This window comes from Onychostruthus taczanowskii, unplaced genomic scaffold (genome assembly GCF_017590055.1).
Source record: "Onychostruthus taczanowskii isolate IOZ18803 unplaced genomic scaffold, ASM1759005v1 scaffold6, whole genome shotgun sequence".
NCBI classification, from domain to species: domain Eukaryota; kingdom Metazoa; phylum Chordata; class Aves; order Passeriformes; family Passeridae; genus Onychostruthus; species Onychostruthus taczanowskii.
The window spans coordinates 9,924,224-9,950,312 of record NW_024503679.1 but is presented as its reverse complement, the minus strand read 5'-3'; the positions used below and the strand labels follow the sequence as shown (position 1 = coordinate 9,950,312).

At 38.8% G+C, this 26,089-nt stretch overlaps 1 long non-coding RNA gene across 1 annotated transcript; it reads right to left on the bottom strand.

Moving 5' to 3' along the window:
- Positions 1–734: 734 nt before the first annotated feature.
- LOC121343476 lies at positions 735–26,089 on the bottom strand. Its single transcript, XR_005953708.1, has 8 exons — positions 25,858–26,089; positions 25,378–25,454; positions 23,431–23,640; positions 16,765–16,919; positions 15,772–15,971; positions 13,038–13,152; positions 9,983–10,187; positions 735–2,665 (listed from the first exon to the last, which is right to left on the bottom strand). It is a non-coding gene; the product is annotated as an uncharacterized LOC121343476 (long non-coding RNA).

The following is a 26,089-nucleotide window of genomic DNA, read 5'->3' as shown; positions in this document are numbered from 1 at the left end:
TCCTTTTTTTTTCTGCCCCAAGAGGGAACAAAATTATTCAGTGCCAGACTTCCATGGACCTTGTTTATCAGGAAAAAAAAGCTCTGGTCTAAATTTCGACCATGAATAAACCTTCATGGCCTCGTCTAAACCCAGTCCCTTAATTTTCATTATTACAGTGTGTGCAAAGTATGTGAGTCACACAGATATCCCCTTTGGATAAGGCTACAAAGACTTTGTTCTAAGCCCTGAATGTGCACATTTAACCTTCTGAAATCAATTCACGTGGCCATTACTAGCTGTTGTTTTGTGCTTGTGGATTTGAGGCTTGGCTCTTATTGGAGAGTTTATTGATTAATTTCAACATTGAAAAAGCCTCATTTAGACAGGGGGACATTTCTGGAGTTAAATTTTTGTAAATGAAAACCAACCATAAGAGTACATTAAAATTATCTAATTTTGAACCTCTGAATGTTTTCATGGGAGCTTGCATATGGACATCTTTCACATTTATTTTTCAAAAAAACCTTTCAGTTATTATGTCATTGAAATTAGACACGTATATAATTTCCCCCCTATTACTAATTATAGAATCTAAAAGGGATTATCTTGTAGTTTGCTTGAAATTTACAACCTCTAAAAAGTGTGACAATTAAGAGAGTTAAGAGACCCTCAAACAAGGTCCAGAACATGCCACGTATAGGCTGAGGTTCTCAAACTGGGCATAAATACATGAGACAAATGCTAAACCAGGCAAAACTGTTTATTTTAGAAAGATCTCATTACTGAAGCAAAAAGGACAGTTAATCACTTTGCTTCTGTTTCCCTGGGAAACTGTTCCATTAATGGCATTTCCCACCAAGAAAAGTTAGCACTTTATTAATATTTTATTTGATATTAAATCAAATTATGATCATTTGAAGAAAGTAATATAATTGCAATTTAATCTCTCTACCATTTTCCCTTCTAATTTAATTCAATATGTGATAAGGAGTGTGAAAATCAGAGGGGGTGGATTTTTATATCTATGCTTCTTAGTTGTGAGAAAAGAGTGGGTAGTTGTAAATATTTGTGGAAATTTAAATCTTAAAAAACTAACATGAAAACATGGAACACTTTCATGTGCAATTCATAAATCAGCCTTTGAGGTGAAACAAAGTGCACTGCAACATTCTAAGATTTTTTTAAGTAGTTATAATTTTTTATCCAAGCTTGGGAACAAAGGAAGCTGCAAAAGAAAGATTTATCAATAAACACACAGATATAAAGATATTGTAACAACACATGAAGGATAAGAAAATATTTACTTCCCCTGCTCAGAAAATGGCTGTTTTCTTCCTTTCACTGAAGTTCTGTGGTGGCTGACTGTAGTTTAAAAAAACCCGCTGAGAAACAAATATATTTTATATATATATATACATACATACACATATATGTATACATACATATATGTTTGTGTGTGTAGGAGTATATATATGTGCATATATATATATAAAATACATAACAAGCATCTTCAAATCAGTGATGAAGCCTAAAATTTTTGGAATATTTTAGATTCTGAAGTAGGGTTTCTTTTCCAAATTATGACACATGGATTTTAAATATTAGTAGTAAATTATTATTTTAATATATTATGAATATAAACATTACCTTTATACCCATTTGTTTTAAACCATAAACTATCCTGCATGTATTTCATTTTTCTAAGTGTGACATTAATATTAATATATCTGTATATTGTATAAAATTATGGAAATAACTGGAATATTGAGATTACTATGAAATTGTATGCATTCATACCACTTACATCTGCTGTCTGAAAGGGCTGTATCAGATATTCTGAGCAGAATAATCAAGTGCTGCAAGCTTTTCTAGTTATCTCTTTTTCCAGATATTACTGTAGTCATTACAAGTGACACAACAAACTAAGCACTGAACAAAAGACAACTCTTGGACTGAAAATAAATCTTGTCTAGTTGGAAAAAATCATGCCTTGAGAGTAATTCCTTCTCGGGACAGAAATGTAAACTGGCTTCCAGACAACAGCAGTCTCAGGAATTTCAGTCTTGGGGGAATCCTGGCAGGGCAGCAGTGGGTGAGGGTGAGGAGGATGGGATGTCCTCTGCAAACTTCTCTCCTCTTCATGTTGTCCAAGAAAGCCACATCTGTCTCCTCCTCTGGCAGGGACAGCAGTGCTCTAGAGGTGGTTAACCCACAGGATCCAAGAAAAATCTGTACATGAAAAAGAAATGCACTCCATGCCTTATTTGGCTAATTAAGGAGAAAACCAGTCTTAGCAGTTTTGAGAAAATCCAAGACAAATTTAAGCATCTGGTATTTTCCACTCATCTCTTCGTTTGGGCTTTCTTGGCATATGAGCTGGATTTTTGGCTGATTTCCACTACAAGCAGAGAAGAGAAGAAGTCAAGAAGTGTCCTCACTTTCCCACCATTCATCTTCACTCTTTTCCAAAAAAGCAGTGATAAGGCCAGAGTAATCTCTGTGGGCATCCCAGGCGTAGTGGAGCATCTGACTTCCTTCTAAAAAACTTATACTATATGCAGTTGCAATAATCTTGACATATTTTCTCTACACATCAAATTACTTGGAGAGTCTTGACGGCTCTTTTGGCAACTCCTTTTCCTGCTGCCTCCTCAGCTACAAAAGGCTGTTTTTCTTGTCAACCCTAGTTGCATTTGCAAAAAAAAAAAAGAAACCACCAGGAAGAGATTGCCAACAAATCAGCAAAAGAATAAAAATTTCCCCCCTTCCTCTTCAAATATTTTCATGTATCTACAATCTGTACAAATAACTGTATGTTCCCAGGTTTAACCAGGAGTTACACTCATTACTGAAAAAGAAAAATTTTGTGCTATTCATCTTCAAAATGATGGTGTGTGAGAAACATTCAGCCTCTTGACAGAGCTTATTTGACTTCACTTTATCAGGAACATAAGTTGACAACAGCTGGTGACCAAAATAAATAAAACCTGTTTCTTGCACACGAGGAATACAGGTCTTGCACACATTCCCATTGAACAGTTCAGCTTCAGTCAAGCAAGACTACAGTGAAAGGTAGTTTGGGGTCTCATGTTTAACACCAGAAGAAGAAATCACAGCAATATAAATTACAGTTTGATCTCCAACACAGACAGTTTAATAGGCCATGATTTAGCAAAGCATTTAAGCAAATGTTTAAATCCCATTGATTTAAGTGGGATTTAAGTACATATTAAGTACTTAGTTGAATTGAGGCCATACTGTGAAGGGACTCTTAAAACAAGGAAAGCACAGTAGGCTTTAGGGATCTTTATTTACAGCTCAGATGTTTAACTTTGCAAATTTGGCTTAGGAACCTGTATAATGCAACAAGGAGCCAAGGACAGACTGCAAGAACATTTGGCTGCCCGGGGTCACTTCAGGATAATGCAACATACCAATATGGGATTTAGTTTCTAAAATGCTTTTATCCTGAAATTTACCACATATGATTTATAATTAAGCTGACTTGCCTCAATGTGTCATTCAGTAATTGTATGTACAGATCTCTGATGCTGCCAAATTTCTTGTGCTCTCATTTATTCTTTTCCCATTTTTCCCTCTCACTTTTAACCCCAACCTTCTGGCTGCAGGGTGAGGAGGAGGCACATGGCATTTGCTGTTTGTCAATCAACTCTCACTGCAGAACTAGAAATATAAAAAGCTAAAAGCAACAAGTGTTTCACCCTGGAACATGAAAATGTGTTTTCCCAAGAGGGGATCAAAACAGATATTTCACTTAAAGGAGCTCTGTTAAAATGATAAAATTTCTCCCATAGAAGTATCAAAACTGTGTTGTGTCTATATGGACTCTGCTAAATATTGTAGCTGTAACAAAATATTATATTGACTATAGGGTGACTTTTAGTTATTTATCTTTTCTTCTTGACCCCAAATCTTATCTGACTCTTATATGACTTATCTAACCCTACTGACACTATTGCAGAAGACTGAAGTATTTCTATTTCTCTTGCAGAGTAGGAGTTTGCTTTTGGGGACATGAGTAACTCTTGTTGTCAATTTGTTTTGTTTTTTTTTTTTGGGAATCCAGAGAGCTCTGGAAACAGGAAACAGAACATTATATCACATCCAAACACTGCATTTTGTAGGAAAATAAAGACTCAAGGATTTATGGAATCACCTAATCATATATTAAAAAATATTACTCTTGAGAGAAGTTCTTATGTAGCAGTATGCCCTCAGATATTAGAAACCTTCTTGGCACTGTTTTTATGGCAGGTCCAAATAACAACACGATAAAATTTTAGACATCTAAAAAAAATCTCTTTAATTTCACTGCTTGGGCATTGCTTATTTCTAATAAACATCTAGTTATATAGATAACACTGTAGAAATCAATACTATTCATAATTCCATAAATAAATAATAAAGAGTATTTTCTGTCAGTTAAGAGGGATGAGCAATGTTTTCAAGGCATTTAATTTGCTGTGGGGAAAGTATCCTAGCAAAACTAATCCCTGAATTATAAATTCAATTTTCAGATTTGTGCTGAACAAGTTTGTGATAATGCTGCAAGTAAATCTCAGCCTTTCCTGACTCCTACCAGGTGGTAAATTTTCAGAAAAAAATTTTATTCCAGAGAAGACACAGAGATCCATTTAAAGTACAGCCACTACAACCAAAGTACTCACCCAGCTCAAAAGCATCCAAGTGCAAGGCCAGTTTAACTACATGATAAACTGATTTTCTGTCACTGCGTGCACTTTTCCTGGTAATTAAACCCTGCTAAGGAAGTTGTATCAGCGAGGGAAAATCCTGACCTCTGTGGGTGCCTGTGGAGATGGGCACACAGAGCCCAGCACACAAACCACCAGCCCCACTTGCTCTCACCTGAGTGTATGCAAAGTACTCTGATTGCATTAGTCAGACTTGCTCTGGATTTCTTAGAACTGTGCTAATCCCAGCTTGAACCCCGGGACACAGCAGTCTCTGAGCTGAGGCCAAATGCATTTCTAATGATTAGCAGATAAATTAGGGAAATACTGAGCCTATTAAAATGAACATACTCAGGAATGTAATTGGATAGTGAATTAAATCATTCCTTTCACACTGATTAAACCAATAAAACAGGATGATGGTGCGTGCTCTGAAAGTGTATTACCTGACATTTCATCATGCAATCTGTCAGAAAACAAAAGAAAGAGTCACTAAGCTTTAGCAACAACATTCAGAACATTATGGCTATTGAAAAAACAGTCAGTGTTCCCACTGTAAATACCTCAAAGTAAATTTTTACACTACCCAATGTGTAAATATTTACAATGGAAAGAAACTTAACTTTTCTTCATTCTCAGTCATGACAAAACATATTTGTCTCATTTGCTTCCTCAGCTGAATAAAATCTTTTTGATAGTAGTATAACGTGGCTACAAAAATCTGCTTTGGCAAAAGATGTAGGTAAACAGCTAAAGAGGATTACTTTTTCAGGAAATACACTAGAGGTTTCCAATACTTTTTGCAGTCTCTCCAAACAGGCTAAACTCCCAAGCAGTAGGAAGCAAATAGCTTGTGTAGCACAGTAAAACAGTTGTTCTGTGCTGGAGGGGAAGAAAATTAACAATATTTCAGTAAACTTTCTGTTCAGCATATTACGACATTGTGCCATTCTCAGTTTTATTCCAAGTTTGTGTCAAAAGGTGTGTATCTTAACAAAATAAATGCCAGAGAGGCTGTTCTCATTCAGAAAATACACATTAATATCCAGTTTCAATTAACTGTGAAGTAGGAATCTCAGGAATTACAGTAGGTGTGAGGATCTCGTGCCTGCGGAGTTAAAATGCTCTCAGCAGTCACACCCCAAACGTCTTTGGGTTTTGTTTGTTCAAATTACCATGAGAGCTTAGTGCTTTAGGACAACTGTCAATGTGTCTGTTCTGGAGGGTGAAATGTGGGACTGATGAGCTCCAGCCAGGGCAGCTGCACTTGGTTTGGGTCCTGTGAGGAGTAAAGCAAATCTCAAATCTGCCTTGCATCCTGGGCTCGGCTCTCTGCAGAGCTGCCAGCCCTGAGTGGAGAACTGGAGCAGCATTTATAGGATGTGTCTTTTTTCAGACCCCAGGAGCCCTGAAGTGCCCGAGCTGATGCTCCACAGGCCTGCCCCAGCCTTGGAAACCATCCAGCAGCCCCAGTGGAGAGATCAGGAGAGATTAATTTCATCTGCTTCTGGAGTCAAGCACGCTGCCGCAGGGCAAACCAGCACTTTTTGACCTCACCCTGGTAAGATCAGAGTGTTTCTGGTACCAGAGCTTTTTCAACACAGAGAAAGGCTCCGCTGCAGGTTTCAGAGCAGGCTGACTGCTCTTGGCCTTCCTGTGGGCTTGTGGCTGTCCGTGTATCACTCATTCCTAGCACTGAGGGCTCCTGGCAGCGCTGGCAGCAGCAGGGCACAAGGGACAGCCAGCCCTGCGGCAGTGCCACCAGCCCACAGCGCCGCTCTTGCACGGGGACTCACCCAGGGATGAGACTTCCAAAGGAATGTGCTGGAAACCCAGCTTGGCCTGATCAAGGAATCACCCTGGGTGAGAAGGGAATTTACTGAAGGGATTGTCCAAATGAGACGGGAAGGCTCTAGGCAGTGTAATATGTTGGTTATTTCCAGCATCCAGGGGATGTGTTATCCCTCAGATAAAAACTAAACTCATAAGAGGGGAAAGTTATTTGGTAAAACCACCACAAACCAGAAAGAGTCACTGTATCTTCAAAACCAAAACTATTTTCAGCCCATCAAAGAGAAGGATTTTGAATTCTCAGCTATAAATATTCAAAATATTCCACAAAGCACCTTGAAAACCCCTTAGACATGGCCAAAAGCCCAGGTCTTAGAGATATTCTTGTTTCTGTGACATTGGCATCAGTTGTTTTTCTACAATTTTCCATAGAAACCTTTGCCTTGTCCTCAACAGCTTATGACCTGTGTAAGGTTTCTGAGAAACAATGCCACAAACAGTTTTCCCTGTAGCTTTCCTCCATTTTTACAGCTTATGCTTTAAGGTCTGAATGTTCTGAGGTAGACTTAAAAGGCAATTATTTCTTTCAATGTCTTACAGGTTTTATACCAGGGCTATGATTCCATTACAGACATTTCTGCTCATCTAAGTGCCAGTTGTAGCTTACTGCAAATGACAGTGTGTCCATCTGAATTCCTGCTGATAGTTACTTAAGAATGCAAAGCAACTAAATTAAACAAGTATCCTTATAATTAAACCCACAATAATTTCTATAATTAGCTCTTTTTATCTTTTTTGGTTTTTCATAATAGAACAGCAAAAGACCAGGACTTCTCAGACAGTAAGAAGAATCAAGAACAGAAAATAAGATCAAATATCTTTGTTTTACCAACAATTTTTAGGCTCAGGGACCAGCAAGTCTGTGGAAAAGTCAATACACAGACTTGTGGGCACCATTATATAATTTCCTGTTGCTTTTCCAAGAATCCCATGATCATTTAATGTGGCACTTGCAGGAAATATATAAAAAGGAGTATTGAAGACAGAACTGCAGCAGTATGATGACATCAATACAAATGCAAATATACACCATCCAGAGATTATTCCAAGAATGTTATTAAAAATAATCAGCTCCATGAATTCTGGGAGCCAAGGATGGGTGTGCCAGAGTACCTCTTAGCAGAAGGCACAATCCAATAAATGAGGCCATTTTTTTGAAGAAATGCTAAGTCTGATACATTACCAATACCTGAGGAACCACCCAGATCCTAGGAGGGTAAAGCAATTCTGAAATGAGTACAAAACCACCTGAGGTTCCCAGAGGCCTGGGGAGACCCCCATCTGTTCAGATACAGCCAGCTCAAAATATTCAGCAAACATTCAGTTTTACTTTGTGCCAGTTATTCTACGGAGGAACAGCCCAGAACCCTGACACCTTCAGAGTTTTCCTTGCATTTGGGCATTGAGGAATGGCACCTGCATCTCACCCCAGTCCCAGGCAGGGGCTTTTTGTACCAGCCTTTGTAGGAGCCCTTTGTACCAGCCTGGCACTGCAGAAATGCCCAGGACAGCAAAGCAAGAGGGAGGACCAATATTTGCTGCAGTACAGAGCAGCAGAAAACAGAGTGGAAAATCCAGGCTGTTTTCATCAGGGTTTAATCTACCCCTGTGCTAGCCCAGCTGAAACTGTGTTAGTGTCAGCTGCTACTCTGAGATTTATTAAAAAGGAGTTTTAATGGCTCCTTCAAACAGTATCCTTCGTTTGGAAGAGGAAAGTACAGATTGCTGATATTGTGCCCAAATATACTTAAGACTCTAAAACAGGCTATGGGCAGTAGATTTATTAGAATCAAGTATTAGCAACTTATTTTCAGTCTATGTCAAGCACTCAGTGGAGGAGAAGAGATCCCCCACCAAGTATTCAATTAGTAACAATGATCTCACAATGTATTCCTTCTGCCTGGGACACTCATTACTCATAAAATATTCTGAATACTGGCTGAAAACACTGCTACCAAGTGTGAAAGAAGGCAGTGGGAGAGAATAGGAATAATAACAATAAAAAGAAGGACTTCTGAAAGTTATAAAGCAATAAAAAGGAGTCTGAACATTATGAGGTAGGAAGCAGGAGGTGTTAGAGAAATGCCCACATAGGAAAGGCCTCGGGCTTCTTTTCATGGCACCTCTCCCAAAGAGCTTGGAAATCCATAGGTTTTCTTTAGTATGTAGTAACTACATACTAAAATATCACAGGGTGGATCAGGTACTGCAGTGCCCACCTTAGTGATTCTCAGAGGAAGGTGAGAAATTTGTGAAGGGCAATTATAGGACAAAGAGAATGGTATCAAAACCTCTGCACAGGAGGAAGAATAGTCCTTTCAGCGTTTTACAATCCACCTGCAAATATACTCTAAACTCTGCCTGGCTCCTCTGACAGCCAGAGATGTCTGCAGGGTGCACATGTCCAAGAATTCCCCACGGGCCCCAAGCTCAGCTGCTTTCCAAGGAGCTCGTTCTGCAAGCCCTCAAAACAAATGTGCAGCGACATCCCACTGCCCTGGCATTTCCCTTCAGCTCTCCCTGCAGCGTGCCACAGTGTGTATCACCTCAAATAAAGGAAATAATGCTGTTTCTCTGATACCTGGTGGCTTTTGCCTGGTAACTGGAGAGGGCTCTGGCCATCAGGAGTGGAAATGTATTTTCCTTTTGTCTCTGTCGGTGTTACGCCCCAATTTGTTTTTTCTGTGTGAGGCAGTCAGGGACTCAAGATGGCAATAGAGAGCTGGAAAACTCATATTCCAGCAAAGAGCTATAAATATCCCTTTTGTTGCTTAATATGTTGTTATACCACTTGCTAGAGAGGCCTTTAGTGTTAATCTGCCCATCAGTCTCTCAAAAATTCCCATCTAAAATTATCAACAAGTAGTTTGGTCAGTAGAGAATGTTTATTTGCAGTTGCACAACTCTCAGTTTGCAGAATATTATCTGCTTAAAACATAAGCAAACAGCCACAGTCTAGGAAAGCCAGGACTGTGAAAATTAATTCATAACCTTATTTTGCAGTAAATTTAGTGTTAGAAGATTTAGCAACATTTAGCATACTTCAGATATATCATATGCCTTATGGGCAAATATAGTAATTTTTTTTTCAATGGCTATCAGTAAAACGTATGGTTTTAGAAAGCAAGTGTGTGTTTTTGCAGAGAAGAGGTTTCTAGCTCCCTGTGTGTGGAACCTCCCTACAGTACAACCTGGATGCAGGGTTTCTGGCTTGGCCTTGAGAATGCTGTGCAGAGCTGCTCTGTGCTCCCTGCCAGCTGCTGCCTTCCATCCCAGAGGTGGCAGCCTGGAAATGATGAATGAACTAATTCATACAGTCTGCAGCTGAGTGTCAGAGATATACCTAATACACATTACACATGTCTGCACATAAGGACACAAACTAAATTTGGGTTACTAGCACTGAAAAGCCAAGGAATTGTACAATTATCACTTACCAACATTTCCCATGTTAAATACATCCAAAAAATGTAACATTTTCTACAAGATTATCCTTAATCAGTCTTTGTTCCTTGAAGATCTTGTAACAGTTTACCTCTTTCAGCCTAAGTGACTCTGTGTGCTGTGTGAGGGGCTGGGCCAGAGCTGATAAGGGTTTATCCCTTCACTTCTGTGGACTTCACATCAAGCCTACTGCCCCTGCTGGGAGACAAAAAATGTTTTTTTAAATAGAAAAGGCTAATTTATGACTAAGCTGCTGTTTCTGATCAGAGTAAACGTTGAAAGCTTTAAAGCTGATTACAAATTAAAATATCTGTGTCCCCAAATGCTTGCCTAACTTCAAACAATTGGCTGCTGAGCAGGAGCTGCAGGGACAGGTGTGCTGGGAGCTGACACCTAATTCAAGATCAGAAGAGGGCACTAGGGCTTAAGTTATATTCAGCATAATCCCAGACAAAGAGAGGGGGGGAAAAGCCAGTGAAAAGTGTCAGAACATCTTTTGTTATTCTACTGCTTCTGTCTCATAAAGTGAGAAAACGGGCGGGGCTGGAGGCCCATGGGACCAGGATCTGTGGCAGCTCCAGCACAGCTCAAGGGGCAATTTCTGTCTCAAACATTTACAGCAGAGCTGCCAGACTGTGGGACCTCACTGCCCCACCCCACCCTGCTCGGGTCAGTCTTTGCCTGTTGTTCCTCACGGGCTCTGTGCAGGCAGCAGAGGCAAAGCCACCAGGGTGGCAGCTGCTCACAGGGACAGAGAGCTGCACATCCACCCTGCAGAGCACCAGGGAGGGTCAGGAGATGCCCCTCACACAGCAGATTTTACACTGCAGCTTAACAGTGATAAAAAAGCCACACATGCCCCAACAAAAAAAAACAAAACAAAAAAAAAAAAAAAAAACAAAAAAAAAAAAAACAAACAAACAAAACCCTTTGTGTCTTGTTCTCCCCAGAGCCATGAAATAAAATAATTGCATTATGATTGTTACTAGCTGTTAAAGATGATGTGGTGTTTTGAAGCAGCACAAGATGAATTTTCATCACACAGGACCTTGCCCCAGACTGTGCATGTCCTGTGCTCAGGGGTGCAGTCAGGGTGCTGTGGGAAACACACAACACATGCAGTTTAGATCAGCCAGCTCAGCTGTTTTGTCTCCCTCTGCTGCCATTGCAGGGAGGATTACCTGGACAAAGAGAACCCAAGACTGTAACAGGAGAGTAATCAACACTTCCCCTGGTGTCCTCTCCCAAGCCCCAGTAATTTCTGGCTCAGGGACTTCAATTCAGATGTTGTCTTTTTTAAATATCACTTGATATTTAGATATTTAGATTTTTCATGCATGGATTTCCTCTTTAGAGATGTAAGAAAGACCCAGGAGGAAATACAGTGAATTAATTTTCCTGACATTGGTTTCTGCTGTCACCAAGAAGAGCAGCCACAGGATTCATCCTTACCCCACACAGAAGTCATCCCATGCAAGGCTGCTGAGGGGACAGCCTGTTGGCTTGGAGACATGAGATTTGTGTCCCTTCCTTAGTGCTGAACATAAAACACATCTGAACATCCCTCCTGAAAGTCCATATCCACCTAAACCACCCTAATGGGAACATTTGGCTTTAAGCTTCCAGGACTTGGAAAAATCAGAGGCCACAAAGCCCTTTCAGAGAAGAGGAAAAACCTTTAACACAATCACTGTTTAAAAATACATTTAACCTCTTATTAAAAGGGAAAAGTCAAGTACAGCATCCAGATTGGGATTATAGAATTTGCAAAAGCAAGAGGACAGAGATGGATGTGTAGCAGCCTTCAGAGCACAGACAGCTGCCCTAAAACCAGTGCAGGACCACTGCATTTTATCCTTCCTACTGGCCTTAACTGTAACATAAATTGAAATATTGAAGGATTCATTTACCAGGAAATTTGCATCCTTAAAACTTTTTCTGTCAATTCTGTAAAAGAATTATTGGATTCTATGCACTAAAGTACCTGAATAATGTACATGAGTTTTCAATACAGCTTGTATTATTGTTAGGTTGCAATATATGTACATGTAAACAATGTAAACAAAATATTTAAGAGGCATCTCACAGTGAGCAACAAATTATGCATCAAGTATTTATTATCTAGTATATTCTTCTGTAGGCTGGAGGGAAAAAAATTGGCTTATGCATAGAAAAAAAAGATATTCTGAATCCACTGAGAATAATTCAAATTGCATTTTATAAGAAGAAATTATGGGTACAAGAGACCATCTGTCTTTGGTTTTTTAAATGGTGCCTTTCAAAATGCAAGATCCCTAGCCTAAGTCTGTTTTCTATTTAAAAAATAATTATTGTGTTTTACTAAAAATTGAGTGAGGAAAAGCTGAACTCCTCATGCTTCTTCTAAGATAGACAGGAACAGAAGGGGACTGGCGTGTTTGTGTGTAAATCAGGAGCAACTTTATCAAAGAAATTATTAATTTGGGTAGAATGCAGAAAAAAAATTAAAAATCAGAGAAGAAAACATTTGTATTTCTGAAGCAGCCCGTGTTACAGCACCTCCCCACAGCCTGACCCTGGCAAAGCTCATCAGTGTGGTTTCCCAATGTGTTTGAGGGTAGCAGGTCTCTGTAACTAAAGTCAAAATTTCTAAGATGACTTGATATTGCTCTGGCCTCTCCCTTTGACCAAGACTTTTAAATCTTATTCTGCAGCTTTGAGATCACCTTGCCAACTCAGACAAGTGTCTCTCCTGTTCCAGTGAGGAGGTGCTAAGGCTTCTCTTCCCAAACCTTAGGAAAAGATACACGGCTGTAGCACAAATATCAGCAGGTGAGGAATCCACACGGACCTGAGGGGAAAGGGATGGAAAGTCTGAGTTACAGGGAGGAAAAGCTGCTGTACATGCTGTGCAAGGGGCTTTCCCAGGAGACCTAGGCAGCCTCTGCTCTTCACCTGGTGTAAACGTGTATGGATGCTGAATATTAATTACAATCAACAACAGAACATGTGGAATTTCTAAAATATAAATTTGGTTCACGTGGAAGTCCTTGTTAGAACTTTTCTTACCTCCTTGTAATTGAATCATGACCCCACTGAGGTTTCCTTGACTGCTATCCAAAGTTGGCCATCACTTCTCTCCAAAACAATCTCCTTTTGGCTGTTTTTGCTTTTCAAACTCAAACTCAAACAGAGAGAAGAAATGAAAAATTCAGAGAATTATCAGAGAAACACAAACAGTGTTGCCTTTCATCTAGTGCATGCCATGCTTACAGCACACTTGCCATATTTATCTGAGGACCAAAATTAGAGCCCATATCTAGCCAGATTGTCCTTGATGTCAGTGCTCTCACCTCAGAATTAGTTAGGTCACATGAACACATCAATGAAATAAATTGTCTTACTGGAGAATTGCTTCTTCACATGCAGAGTCACAGTCATGACAGCAGAGTCTGATTGCATGGATTAAAGGTTTGATCTCCCACAGAGATCTAAAAAGGCAGCAACACCCACCAGAAATTTACTACAGTTATGATTCAGGATCTTGCCACCAACGTCTTGGAATGTCTGGATATTTTAGCAGAGACATTCCAGGGGGCATACACTGTCAGAAATATCCAAAGGATTTCCACTAGCTAAGAAAAAGGAAGAAAATACTTAAGGAGGATATATTCCTGACTGCAGTCAAAATTACACTTGTGCAATTCTTAAAATTTTGAAATTGGTCTCCCTACTCCACCATTGTAAGGCTGGCCAGGAGAGAAGGATTCTTGATGGCACTTAAGGAGAAATGGAAGTTGAACTTGAAATGAAGCAGCTAATCTATGGCTAATGGCTGCTAATGATGGCAGCAAAATTGTGTGTTTATTGCAAACATTTAAAACTTCGGGGGCAGACATTTACAAAGGTGAGAGTCAACAGTGCCTTCATAAAGCTGGAAAGTAAAAAGACATAAATGAGTATTAATGTTATGTTTAAAAGGGAAAAAAACAAAGTCATACTAATGCAGATGTAGAATAAGAAACACAGCAATTGAAAAAAATAATTAGGATTAAAAGTGCGGCAGTTTAGTGGGATTGATTTGCTCTTTGAAAGTCAATAATAAAAAATCACTGCTTTGAAAAGGAAGGACAGATTCACTGAAAGGCAAATGTTCACTGAAACGCAAATGCTCATTACTTTTATTTTAAAAAGCATTAAAAATAATGAGGAAAAGTTGAAAGCTAGGGGTGTATTTTGGGGGAATATGTCTTACCCTAGACATTAAATACGAATAAAGACCACATGCTTTCAAATTAGGACTTTTAGAGACATGAGATACATATTATATATCTCTTGGAAAAGGGACAGTGATTTTATAGATCTTCCTTTAAATTTAGATCTTTGGTATTTTCAAGTATTGAATATACCATCAGGAAAGGTTAGAAGCAATGTGCCAGCTTCACTGATATCATCCATTTCTATCTGATCAAGCCAGTAACAGATTGGACACAGACTGATCAGGATAAATTTGTATGGAGTTCAGCTCTCCCTGGAAGAAAGCACTACATGAAGTTAAACATGGTTTCATGGTATTGGGAAAAAATTATGAAAGCAGAACAGAAAAGCAGAGAAATGCCTTGAGACAGTCAGAACTTGTAAATGAAGGAAGTGATAGAAATGGTGCAGGAATTGCCCTAACACCTAGCACTGAACGTTTTGGGCACACTGCTCCCATGTCTGGATTGATTGCTGGACGTGGACCCATCATTATTGCCCAGGAAATCATCCCAGCCCTTAATAATGTCAGCAAAGGAGACATGAGGGCAGGACATGCTCCTTTGGGTATGAGTCTCCTCTCAGAGCACAGTGGACTGAGGGTTTAATTTAGCCAGCTTGCACACAGCTCTCCCTAATAACCATCCAAGTGACCAGAGCGTCCCAGGACGGTGCCTCTTTAATTATAAAAGATGCTTTTCTAAAGACAAAAGAGGTACCACCACCCACCCATTCCAAAATCCAAAACAGACTAGAATCTTGGAGAATTTACAACAAAATAAAACTGTAACTCATGTTTAACAGATCAGTACTCTGTCTTTTCAAGCTTTGTGTAGCAGCACATCATTCACTTCACCTTAATTTCACTATTATATTATAGTTTGCACCACTGTAATTGTCTCTCTGAAAACAGATCCCAAAAAGATTCAGAAAAGCATCTCTCTACCCAGTGTACTGTGCTTACTGATGTGAGTGGTAGAATAATTTACATGAGAGCTATCAAGATATTCTACAGCCAATTTGTAATCTTCTGTTTTCATGGTAGAGATAGCAAACATTTTCATGAAAGAAGGCCAGCTTATTTGACTGTATGGATTTTTAACTTGGGGGATGACAACTTTCCTTTTTGAATTGAAGAAAAATGCAGACCTCAAAAACAAAAAAAAAAAAAAAAAAAAAACAACCCCACAAAAAACCAGAAAAACCCTTACAGCTTCTGCTTCTCTGCGGAAGATATTGAGAACTATACATTACACTGCAGTCACAAGTGTGCAGACCGGTTCCTCAGGCACAGCATACACAAAACAGCATTTGAGGTGATTGAATGGAAGAGTGCACAGGCTCACTCAATATGCTCCTTCCTTCAACCACAGAATTTACTGCTTGTAGCAGCAGCTAAGAGAAAAATTTAAATTGTGGTTTTTACTGAAATGCACCACTAACCAGCAACTCTGCCATAACAAAAACTGATTACATAAAGCCATAAAGCATTGCAGCATAACAATGTACATAATTAAGAAATTAAAAAGCAATTAGGAAATCTCACCAAGACCTTGGTGGAATTAAGATAAACCTTTACAAACTGAGGAGCCAGCGCTGAGACTGGAACAGTTTTCAGTGTGTAGGGCTGGGTTTTGTAAGGCAATGCTCATCCATAACTCAGGAAATGTTTTTGGTGAGCCTCATGGGGCAGAGACAGCTCCTTCCACCCTCAGGCCACAGCTCTCAAGTTTCACACTCTAGTCACTGTAACCATAAAGGACACTGTTTAAAAAATAAACTAAAATAATTTTAAAAAGCAGCTCTATTTTCCCACCTCATATATTCCTGCAGTAACTCCCCAGTTCTGAAGGCATGGAAGAAATGGTAGTTTCCTACAGGAGAAACCTTATGTGCTAAAATAATGTAACACAGATAATAACAACTTACTCTTAACTAAGCATTAACATTTCCCTGCAGCCCCATGGGAGGCTGGCAGCACCAGTGCAAGTTACCCATCAGAACTTGGATAAAATCACCATGTGTTTGCTCCCTAGAAGGAAAAGTCACCTTTTGAGAAAGGCAATTTTGATTTACTGTGGTGGGTCTTTTTGATGCTGGTGAACAGAACATGAAAAATACTCCAGCGAGGCAAATCTGCTGAAGGTGCAAACCACTGCCAGACTAAACTGGAATTATCTGCGTGGCACTTGGGTTGGTGTTTGTAACCAGATACTGTGGAAACACGAGTGAACTTGACCTTGCCCTTATCTTTGGACTTGCAAAATGATCTCTGCTGGAAACTTCCTCACATTTCCTTTCATGTGCCAGATCAAGACTGAGACCAATCAGATAAAGCAGCACGCCTTGCAGGCTGCACTCGCAGCTGTCCGGACAGTTAACCTTAGCCATGGAAGCAAAAAAATAATCAAACAATCTGTTTTCTTTGCAGCCCTGCAACTACTGCATCACATGATGTGACACTAATTTCCCCACAGTGTATACTTTGAAGCTGACAAGTGTTAAGCTGTGATTAAAAATTCCAGATGGATGCAAGTACCTGTCACTCAGATGGGTCCCTCCGTTGCACGGGTGGCCACAGGAACAAGCAGGAATTCACCAGCCCATTTATGTAGGAGGAAGGTGCTGCAGAGACTTAATTAGAGGGTGCATCAGTTAACTTCTCAGCAGATACAGATTTGACTCACAATCAGCCTAAATGAAAAGCAGATAGTTATTATATTACCTTTAGGATCAAGGATTATACGGTAGAAAAATAAAACCAACCAAAACCAAACCAAACAAAGCCCACTAAAATCACCACTGGAAATTTTGCACACCTGCTCCTAGAACTCACAGGTCTATTTTGGTCAGTTTTATTACCTGGTTCAGGAGAGTAGCTGTTTTATCAGCTAGTTTTAATTTCTCCATGAAAAGCTCTACCAAAACACACTAATTATAATAAACAAACAAGAAGTGTAATTGGATAACTTCAGTACCTGCAGGGGAATTGTGCCTTTTGAAGTAACCTCATGTCAGACAAAAATGACAGCTCCTTCTAGACAGTATTTCTTTCACAACTATGCTACAGCTAATTGTAAATGCTTTGAATATGCACTTACAATTAAACAAATATCTTGTGTCTTGTTAGCAGGACACAAGATTGAGCTATTTTAGCTTCTTTGATGAATCACTCATTCCAAAACCTTTTTAGTAATGAATGCTTTTTAAGTAAAATGCAGCTGAACTGTAGAGGTTATTAAAGTGTACTAAACAGACATTCTAAACATTAAATACCAAGTGAACACACTAAGTAGGAACACTACAGATGATTTAAATCAAGAACCAAAAGCTAGAAAGTGAATAGAAAAATTCAAAACATTTTCAATAACAGTTACAGCAAATACTCAAAACAGTTGTTTAGTCTAGATTAAATCCTTATTTGGGACATATTAGACCAAAAATGCCTTCTGATGTTCGTGTGCTGGCTTTCTTTCACGGAGAAACAGGAGGAATGTGGGAGAGGAACAATGACATTTTCCTCTCAAACACTCACTTGTATGAGTAATTTTACCACATGAAGACTCCTGTTGAGTTTACCAGGACCATTTGTGTAAGGAGTTCCTCATGGGCATGATTGTTCACAGGTCCTAGGCCATTAGAGGCTATTAACTCTGCTCCATGGTAATAACATTATTTACATGTTTATTCTCAATGAACAGTCCCAGTCATTAAGATGAAGTAAGGAAAATATTTCACTGGACAATATATTTCTCAAAAGTACAGTTATTTAAACTGTAGGTTGTCAAAGCTGCTATCAAGCAAGGAGTTGGTGAAAAGCAAATCAGAAGTATGAAAGTCACTTCCTTTTGTTTTCATTCTTTTTTTTTCCCCTGAAAATTGACCCAAAAGGAGGGGAAAAAGTCCCTGACACAGGAAACATCTATAAATTCTGAACACCCCTCTGATTATGCTGCAGAAGCTTCAAGTGCAGAACAATTCCTTTTCCCTTTCCCATACCAAAAATGTTACAAAACAGATTCCTTTCCCTTGTTTTGACTCACAGAATTCCACATGGACTTTGATGAAAACAGGAGCTAAATAGTATAGCATTTTACTCTTACATTTGTACAAAAAAAAAAAAAAAAAAAAAGTGCTTTCCACTGTCATAGCTATTTTCTTTTGTCATTGTAAATATCCATAGGTTTCTCTACAGAGGATCTCTGGGTAGTGTGCGAATTCTAGGTGAATTCCAGGGTGCTTCCACAGCAGTGGAGGAAAAAAAACTCCTTGTAATCACACAGACCTCAGGGCCCCTGAGAGATTTTCCTTTCCCCACAGCTTTTTCATTAAATTGGGAGAAGTCAATGTTGGCGTTGGGTGTCTCCTTGGATTCCAGTATGCCTGTGCAATCACTACAGCTGTTTCCAAAACAGGAGGAGGGATGACCTGGACCTCCAGCAGAGAGGACAGGATGGACTCAGAGTTATCCACTTCCTCTAACTTCTCTTGCCTTTGCCCATCTTGTTTTTTGCCACTGAAAGTGGTAACTGTCCCCCAAGAGCAATGGGCTCCAACATACAGAGTTATACCCATTAAAGACCACGCATGACAAGAAATTAATATCTTGTTAGAAACATGACACTGATACAAGGGCATTATAATCACTGAAAGATTTAAGGGGACATGATTACAGTAATTTATCTCCTGATGTGATTACAGTAATTTGTATCTATTAAAATTAACCCACATTTTAAATCTCTTGCCATGTTAACTTTTTTAAGGAAATGATATGCTTCAATTTAATGATGTGAAATTCACCCCAAGCACGCTACTTATTTCTTTTCAATTTTGTTGCACAGCTATAACACAACCACAAAACAAAAAGTACCAGATACAGAAGGATTAAGTTACCTCAACGGCATCAGAATGAAATTGTGGGTATTTCTGGCAGTTTTAGTGAAGATTTTTTTTTTCTTTTGAAGGCTCTTCTGCACAAGTGACATAGCTGTTCTCTTCCCTGGACATCACCTGTCACAAACATTGCACTAAAGGGACAAATCAATATACCTGCAGTCCATACCAGCATTTCCCTAGTCAGATTTTGCTTGTATGCCATTCAGATATATTTCCAAACTACAAGGAAGAGAGGATTTCTGATGAATAAATATATGGAGCAATTAAAATGAATGCCCATGGTGAAATATTTATAGGATAATAATAGATAAGCAAGAGCAGATAAGCAATGCTCACACTTTGTGTGTTCAGAGGAATTTCAAACCAAGAATCACCCCAGCATCAGGTGGCAGATCAGGTGCTGTTGCTGTTTTACAGCTGAGGAAGGCAAGTAGCAGCAACAGAGGCATTTGGAAGGAGGATGAAATAGTTACAGGGATAAAATAAGAGTAAGCACAGCTTTTCAGACACGAAAATGAAGCTCTCAGGAGGCTTCTTTTCCTTCTTCTCTCTCCTGTCTCCCGGTGACAAGGGGAGTCTCCAAGCTGCCACTTGTCTATGCTAAAACTCTGGGAAAACAGTGTGACCAACTCTTCAGTCCACTAACTTTTACCCACTGACTGGGGTTCAGCTGTTAATGCCATCCAAGCACTTTCTCCTGGATTTGAATTCTGGTTCCTACCTTTGGAGAAGGACGTGTGAGCAGTGGCAATCACTTAGGTTAGATGATGAAGATAATGAAGGAAAATAAGTAACAAAACCCAGAAGCAATTAAGAGGTAAAGGTCACAGACGAAACAGTGCCAAAGTAAAGTGAATTTGGCAGAGGAGAAAAGAGCGGGGAAGAAAAACAGCACCAAATTCAAATTATCCTGTGTTAACACAACCTAGAGCACTGCCTTCCTGCCCAGCTCTCATAATCAAACTCTACTGATCTTCCCTAACTTCTAGCAGATTTCAGGCAGAGGAGAATCAGGTTCCAAGAAAACAAATGAAGTGCCAGAACTGTGATACCTATTCCTTTCTCCTTTCCCTCTTAAGTCTTCCTGGGCAGGACTGAATTCCACCAATTCCCCATTAATCATAATTTTAAGGCTCTACATTGACAGTAGCAAGCCAGAGCTAGCAGCGCTTTTCCTTGTAACCTAAACTGGCATAGCTTCAAAACGTGGTGCCATAATTTCACAAAGCAGGCTGGGGACACACTAAATTTGTATTTACTGCTGGCAGCAGTTTATACCAATGAGGCACTGTGTCAGGATGCTAAAATAGTTTTTAAAAATCCAGGAAAATGTGTACAGCACACCTTCCAGTAGCTGGTTTCAAGCAACCCATGTGTAGAACTGTTACACCTCTGTCTCATAAGAGCCAAACAACTGAGCTTTGTTATAGGCTGACTTAACATCAAGAATGTCTGTAATTTTAATTTACATCTAAATCAAAAAGAGTATTTGATTCCAGATAAAGCATTTAAATAAATGTACATAACTACTAAAACCAATTACAGAAATTATGTGAGGACATGCAAGAAGGAAAGGCTGAGGGTTAGTCTAGATTAAAATTCATGACAAATTGGCTGTTCTTTTAATTTTAAAAACACAGTTTTTCATTTGTCAGTTTGATAAAATACATGTTCAAGAAACTTCAGTCCTACCAGATATTGGTTTCTATGGCTCACTTTGCACAGTTCACACAAAAGATGTGGTTTATATCATTATTTTTGGACACTTTCAAGGATTTCCTAAAATGCTTTAATAAATTGCTAAAAAATCAGGTTAGCCGCATTAGAAAAAAGAGCAGATAACCCAGGACTGATGAATTCCCGAGTGCTGGTTCAACACCCAACACCTCCAGCTTTCTTTGAAAAGAATGTCCATGCTATTTTCTGTGTTCCCAGCTGCCCAGCTTCCCCTAATTCATCTCAGAATTTTATGCTACTCTGTTTACATTATGTATGAAGGTAATACTTCCTCCAAAGGAGAAAATTTGATTTCTTATGATGTATAAAGTAACAAGAAGAAAGTGGACCTAAACTAATAGCAGAGGATTTAATCACAGCAAATCAAGCAAGTATTATGGAACATATTTTACAAACAGATAAACTTAACTGAATTGAGCAAGGTGATGGAATGAAGTAAAAGCACAATTGGAAATCAAAGCAAGAAATGCTATTTCATTATTTATTTGAACTCAGGCCCCTGGATATAAGCAGCACATGTGACACTCCCCACTTCATGCAGATGTTTCTGACAAAGGCAGAGGCTTGTTGCTGTCCTGACTTCTTGTGTTGGCAGCTGACATTAAGCAAAGTCACTGCCCTTGCTGAAAATAACACACAACAGAAAAAGGGCCATACCAACTCTAGATTAGCCCTGCTCCAATCCAAACTTTTGAAAGAAAAATGTTGTACTACTTTTGAAATTTAGATGAAAGAACATGCCTGTGTGGTGAGCACTAACCCACCAAAGAAGCTGCTCTGACTGGTTTTCTATTTTGTCAGCTGTTCAGCTATTGAAGGGCCGTGCTGCAGTATGTCACAGAATTGTAGTCGTCAAAATAAACAAGCACAAGAAGCCTGCAATACTGGGATAAATATTTTCTTCCCTCTTACTCTTTTAAACAACTGATCACTGCTATTTCTTGAAATAGCAACATACAGCATAAGACAAGAAATTACCTCAGGCTTTGTATTTTTCAAGATGTCTTCCCAGCTCTCCCAACCCTTCTGTGCAGAATCACAAATTCATTATTCTAGGACCCTTTTCCACTCTCACTCTGAGACCAGTCAATGACAACAGCCTCACCATGCCAATGACTGTAAAAGGTTCAGAGTCTGTCTCTGAAATAATGACTGACTAAACAATGACAAAGACAGAAAAAAATTCTATGAAGTTGCACTCACTTTCCCCCAAAAAGCCACATCAGAAGGAAGGAAGGAAGACAGCTTGACTGGATGCACTAAGGAATGCATTTAAATTTAAATTAAAACCTGATTATTGTCATAATGAATTTGTATTTAGGAAACCCAATGATTAACTGAAGAGAAAGTCAAAAGAAATGAAGCATGGCTTACAATAGAACTGTGGAGGCAGCATGCTTTAGTTGAAATGCTGCTATCTCTATGTAAAATTGTTGTAGGTTTTGATTGGGTTTTTCTTCGTTGTGTTTGTTTTGTGTTTTAGTTTTCAAAAGACTTAACCTCATGAATGGTATGTGAAAAGAAATTTCAGTGCCAATTATTTTCTGTAGCTTAATAAAAAATACATTCTTAATGCAGGTTTCACGTGTTTAATTTATTTTGAATATATAATGCAAATGCAGACAGAAAAATGGTTGTGCTTCTGCAGGCAGAAGAGAAATCAGCTAATGTCACTGTAACAGAATTTCTTCTACAGATTTCATCAACATTTCTGATCTATCTGCAGCTGCCTGAGCAGGTGGAACGTGTTTGAAATAAGAGCAGTATTAGCTTTGCAGTGCTATGTCTACAGATGTGAAATTCAGACATTTTCTCTGGTAATTTGCATGTGTCTGTATCATCACCAGTGATGCTACTAATATTTTGACTAAACCAATGAAATATTTGTCAGTGTTGTGTTAATATTATCTTTTATTAAAATAGTATCAGCCATTCATCCATTCAGGAAATTTTTCAAATGTTCTGTTTTGTTGGGTTTTTTTAAGGAGCCGATGGACATTTATATAATATATAAAAATTAAATAATAAAGGAACAGCTTGGACATTTATATAATGAATTTCACTTCCAAGTGAGGCTGACCAATATTTTTCCCTGTCACTGCAAATGAGAAATAGGAACTCAAATCGGAACTCATTCTCCAGAAAGATGAAAGATGAAATGACCGAGTACTGGAAGCCTGGAGGTGAAAAGTAATTGGCACAACAACTTCTGGGATGTATATAAAATATATTGAAAGGGTCAAGTAGCATAGCAGTTTCCAGTTGCTGTGATAACAAACAACCATCATGATATAATTTTCACCCAGAAATGGACTTCTTTGATGGAATCACCAGCAGTTGTCATGGTTTTCTTACTTCCTACCTTTATACTAATGAACATATTACAATATACCAACATATCTATGTTTTATTATATATTATGAACTCCTGAGATTTTGTTGGAAGAGGTTGAGAAAAATCATGTTGCAAGAAAGAGTGGAGAGGACTGGAAAGAGATCAAGTTCTTGTTCCAAGTAGCAGAAGTGTTTTGTGAGGCAAGGATGCCATTCACATTGAGACAGACCATGCTTACCTAAAATATTGCAGAGTTGGTGGTGATTTTGTGGATGATTAGTGCTTCTAGAGACAGCCTGGCTCAGCAATGTGCTACCTGAGCAGAAATCCACTGCCCAGATTGAAGATGTTTCATGGAAGCTTCATGAAACCCACCCAGCAGCCAAGACCAAGTCGTTTGGGACTAACACTTGGGTGGATGAAGACACTGTGTCTGAGCCATTACAATCTGGGAGGGAGGAGACAACAGAAAGATTCATGAGGTGGAAAAGCAACAACTCAATACTGCTCAAACATCAGCACAGATTTCCTGGCGCCAGGCATTGCAGGATAGTTGCATTGCAATCAGTAAAAGCAGCAAGACAGAGCTACAATTGAAGGTGCAAAGACAGTGGTCAAATACCATCATTGCATTGGATGGAAGCTGTCAAACATTCCTCTCTGAAATCACACAATACTGCATCCCTATATTTTAATTTTTGTGTTATATAATTACAATGCAATCCTTTGATTTCCACTGTTCCCAAAAAAGGACAATAAAAAGCATGTAGCAAGGTAATGAACAAAATTATCTTAAAAAAAAGAAAAAAAAAGTAGAGAGTCACAAGTTTAATAATATTATTTCCTCCTTGGCCATGACTCTCCTCCACTTTTTTCATAAAAAGCAGAAGTGTTATAGAATATGTATGGAAAACATCATCAGTGCCAAATGAAAAGGGTTCCAGGTAAGTAGCACTCCCAATTTAGCAAATTGTAAAGCCCAGAGTTGTTTGAAGCTGGGACCTCACAGACAACAAGCAGCCTTCAAGTGCCAGCATTAGCCCATCTCCTCCTGCCTTGGCTGCCCTTTCTGGGGCTATTTCTGTAAATATAACAAGATATTAGATTGCCAGGTCCTGACATCTACTAAGAGAACCATTTGGGCACAAACTTTCATCATTTAAATGTTTTGACCATGAAGTCATGGGCAGCATCACCCTGGGAGTCCTATTTATAGCTCTTGTGCTTCTCTGTAAGGTCTTGAATTAAAGGTAAAAGATTACTTCACTTCTTTTATACACAGTAGAAAACTTGTTGAAATAAAGTCAGTTCAGTTGAATTTTTAGAGCAAAAGGAAATCAGGCATTCAGAGTCCTGCCTTTAAACAGTGAAAGGAGCTTTTATTCTTTTCATAAATATCATATTTTATATGAGGTTTATAAATATACTTGGCAAAGAAGTTCCATCCAAATGTTAGCAATTTCATATCTTTCATTTAAAGGATATTGACCCAGTTGATTTGTAATTAATTGCAGGCTTTTTTCCCATTAGCTTATCGATTGAGGAGCCTGCAGTGCATTCCTGACTGCATTATAAATTACAGCTGTGCTTCCAGGGTACATTTGGTTGCAGTTAATTCCGATTGTCTACATTTTTCACGTCGTAAGAGTTACCTGCTCTACATCTTGCCAAACCATATCCCTCACAGTAGAGAACTACAGGTCCTTTGTTTTTTGTAGATCTGCTTCTATTAGCAATAAATCCAATTTTCTGCTTATTCAGATTTAAGAATGCAACAGTGAAAACCAGAAATGCCTTCATTCTCATGCTCTCAAAAAAGGCCTCAGCCAAAGCTCGTGAAACCTTCTGGAGGTTTTCCAATGATTTCAGACAGCTTTGAATCAGGCTGATTCAAACCCAACTGAGTAGGTTGTTCTAAAAGTAGGCTTGAAGACCATACTTAAAAAAAAGTCCCACACCTTCAAATCATTATTTAAAAAAAATCCTTTACTGGAAGTTCAATAAACCTAGCAACAGTATAAAAATTAAAACCTTCAATAAAATAAAAGCAAAATATCTAGGAAAGGGGTAAATTCCAATTGTGTTCAAGAAGATGTAGGCTTCATATAAGCTTGTTTTTCAGTAAAGGCAATTTCCCTTAATTAAAAAACCAACCAAACAAGACTTGTGCTTAAATAGCACTTACCTGAATTCACAGTAGTGGAGTTCAGTAATATGCATTGGAGTTCTCATGTAATCCACGACCTGGGCCATCTTTAGTGCCTATACAAAAGAGAAACCAAACCAAAAAAACAAAACCAGTAAGAAAATAAATAAAAAGAAAAGTAATTTAATCTAGATTATGTCTAGATTGTGGCAGGAGAGAATACTATCGCACCCTAAATTTTATTTAAGGAGCAAGCCAAGAGCAGCTCTCATTGCAAAAAGTAGAGCCATTTCTTTTCTGTTCCAGGAGTTGCAGTTCTGAATGTTGGTTGTGGGCACAGATGTGTGTCCTGAGCAGCACCTCTGTCAGGCTCACTCTCAGCAGCCCATAATTCCATTTTAGTCATTTAGAAATAAGCTGCTTTCCCCAAAAAGCATCTTCCTGGCACTACAAACTCAACATCCTGAAAATGAAAGGGATTCTTAAGTACCTAAATTACTGACATGTTCAAGTCATTACCAAGAGGAAACGTCTCCTGGAACACTGGAATTATGGTGCATTCTGGCAAACACTGTAGCACTGCATTTCCACCCAAAATGGGAAGGCTTCTGAGGCCAGTCACATTTTAGAGGTCCATCTTCTCTCTCTTGATCTTCACAGCAGGATTTCTACTAAAAACCCAACTATGAGGGAGAAACTGATGTCTTGCTTTTATAGAAAGGTTTTCCAACAAATGAGATAGAATTAAACT